The following is a 2354-nucleotide window of genomic DNA, read 5'->3' on the forward strand; positions in this document are numbered from 1 at the left end:
GAAAGATTAATAATATTAAGATATAAGTAACTAATATAGCAATAAAATAATTTTAAAATCCTATGGAACATTTAAATTAGTGGGATATTTGCACTTGTTTCTTGCTTGTAATTGAATATATTAAAATACAAATAACATTTGAAACCGTACAAGGAGGCCGCACGTTCCGTACTTCTGCTCTATATGTAGACTTATACAGCATGTCCCAGAACTAGTGTTAAGCCCGGAAATGGGGAGGAGCTGAGGCTGAGGTGATTTATAACAATATTTTCCTTTGTCAAAATGTTGTCCAAAGAGTGGTTGTTGAATTATTAATAAAACAATCAGAGTGCTCATATAACGTGTGCTCAGGAGAGCGGCAACTGCGTTGGACGTCAGACATTGCCGCGCTTGTCATGAGAACAGAGAGTTAAAGACAAGTTACACGCAAAAACGACTAACATCAGCATGCACATGCACATATCTATCTATAAACGTATTTTCAACTGTAGGGTGCACTACAATTTTACCAGCAGCTTGCTGCATGGAAGGAAACACATGTGCCGATAGTCTGCGCCTCTCATACGTATTTCACATAGTATTTCGGCACCCTTTACCCTTTTCCACCCATAGAGATAGTATACATAGAGTACAGAAGCCAACCGCAAACGTGAGTCGCAAATAGAAAGAGAGAAGAACACGAGAATGACTTTCTCTCTACCGACGCATGCGCAGTACTCATATAGGTGTATATGGGTTCGAAATGTTCGAATACGTACGCTGTATGCATGCAGAGCATGCGCTCTGCTGCTGTTAAACAAAGAGAGGTAGTAAATTTCTACTTCGTTTTCTTTCTAACAGCGTATCAATTCCACTTACAGGCGAGAATATGGGATCTGTACTCTATCTATAATATCTCTATGTTTCCACCACAGTGTTACATGATCAGGTCTATGATATTCACCGCACAGCTTTCCATCTCATTCGATCCTCTCCCGCCTCTTCTTCTCTTCACAGGAATTCGCACCATAGACTCCGCACTCCAATGAAATAGAATTCAATGATCTGCACAAGCGCGAGAGTTCCCCATATGGGCGACCATATTGAATTCCCGGGCTTCATTCACGTCCCATTGCTTCACTCTCTACTGCCTATACCTGTCTTAAAAATCTCCATAAAATATCAGATACAACAATAGATACTGATATTTAACAATTATATTTGATAAGTAACTATTACATGTATTAATCCCGCGAACGTATGAATTTCTATATACTTACCTATTTTCTGTAATCGATAAAAGTGTTTAACAACTGAAAATGCTATATACCATCCTAATGCGGATTACATATTCACATTGTTTTACATACATACAATAATGTACCAAACATTAAGTACTATAAAGCAATAATTGTATGTAGTAGTTTTTTATCAAATAAAATTGTTGAACAACACTATGTATTGTTGTATTTGATATTTTACGGTGCTTACGGTGAGGAAAGATCGTGGTTTACGAAGAGAAATGTATGAATTGACCTGAAACTTATGGCAATAAAAAAGGTCTAGCAGCTACTTAAAGCTGCACAGCGGGTGGTGGACGATAGACCGATACTTTCGCACTCGTCTGAGGAAGATGTTCTGAGGACCCCATGCTTTTACATGGCTTTCCCTATACCTTCAACTTTCTACTACGACACTGTATCTTACGGCAGAGGCGTCTTTCGAGAACAAAATTTCGCCGGAAGATACGTAAGAGCCTTCTTACGTTACGGTAAGTGTGAATACTCCATTAAGAGGAGCCGAAGTTGGCTTACAATCAGTGTACCCAAGCTTTTTATTTCTCCTTCTTCATTCGCCAGATTGGGTAGATTCGCCCTATCCCCACGTCTACCATATCCAGTTGCCACACCACAGTAGTGCACCTCCTGTCAACCCCGCATTAAATTCGCTGTAACAATGAGCCAACAGCATGAGGATAAGCACGCAACCGCTCGGCTCGGCTCGTCGGAGTCGGAGGCTCGGAGTTCAGTTGAATTTCGTCCGGCGGGGAGTGAGTATCGATTTTTCGTTTCCCGTTTCGCGTTTCACGCTGGACTGTGTACGATATATAGTATATGTATAGTTGTTGATGTGTTGTTAGTAATATATAGAAAAATATGAATATTAATACGAAAGCAATGTATGTACGTTGATCAAATTTAAAAAAGTTTATTTGTTTATTGTATAATAGTAATATTATTTGTAATAATAATAATAATAATTTAGAAACAGGAATTAATATTAGAAATAATACTGAATTATATAATTTCTGCGAACCTGAAGAATGAAAAATTTTGAAAAATTCAGGGTTGCAGTACTTAAAAGGATATAGAATT

General features: G+C 38.1%; 1 protein-coding gene across 4 annotated transcripts in view; it reads left to right on the forward strand.

Annotated features, from left to right (window-relative positions):
• The first annotated feature begins 889 nt into the window (after positions 1–889).
• LOC108631160 (uncharacterized) overlaps positions 890–2354 on the forward strand; it is a 30008-nt gene continuing 28543 nt past the window's right edge. The window contains exons 1-2 of one of the 4 annotated variants that reach the window (XM_018034894.2): positions 890–1750; positions 1839–2029. The gene's annotated coding sequence lies outside the window, so the exon portion shown is untranslated. Of the gene's footprint in view, positions 1751–1838; positions 2078–2118; positions 2163–2354 lie in introns of those variants that run through there. The other 3 variants (XM_026818662.1, XM_026818661.1, XM_026818663.1) reach the window with 3 other exon arrangements.

This window comes from Ceratina calcarata, unplaced genomic scaffold (genome assembly GCF_001652005.2).
Source record: "Ceratina calcarata isolate Rehan_Ccalc_2016 unplaced genomic scaffold, ASM165200v1 scaffold83.2, whole genome shotgun sequence".
Taxonomy (NCBI): Eukaryota; Metazoa; Arthropoda; class Insecta; order Hymenoptera; family Apidae; genus Ceratina; species Ceratina calcarata.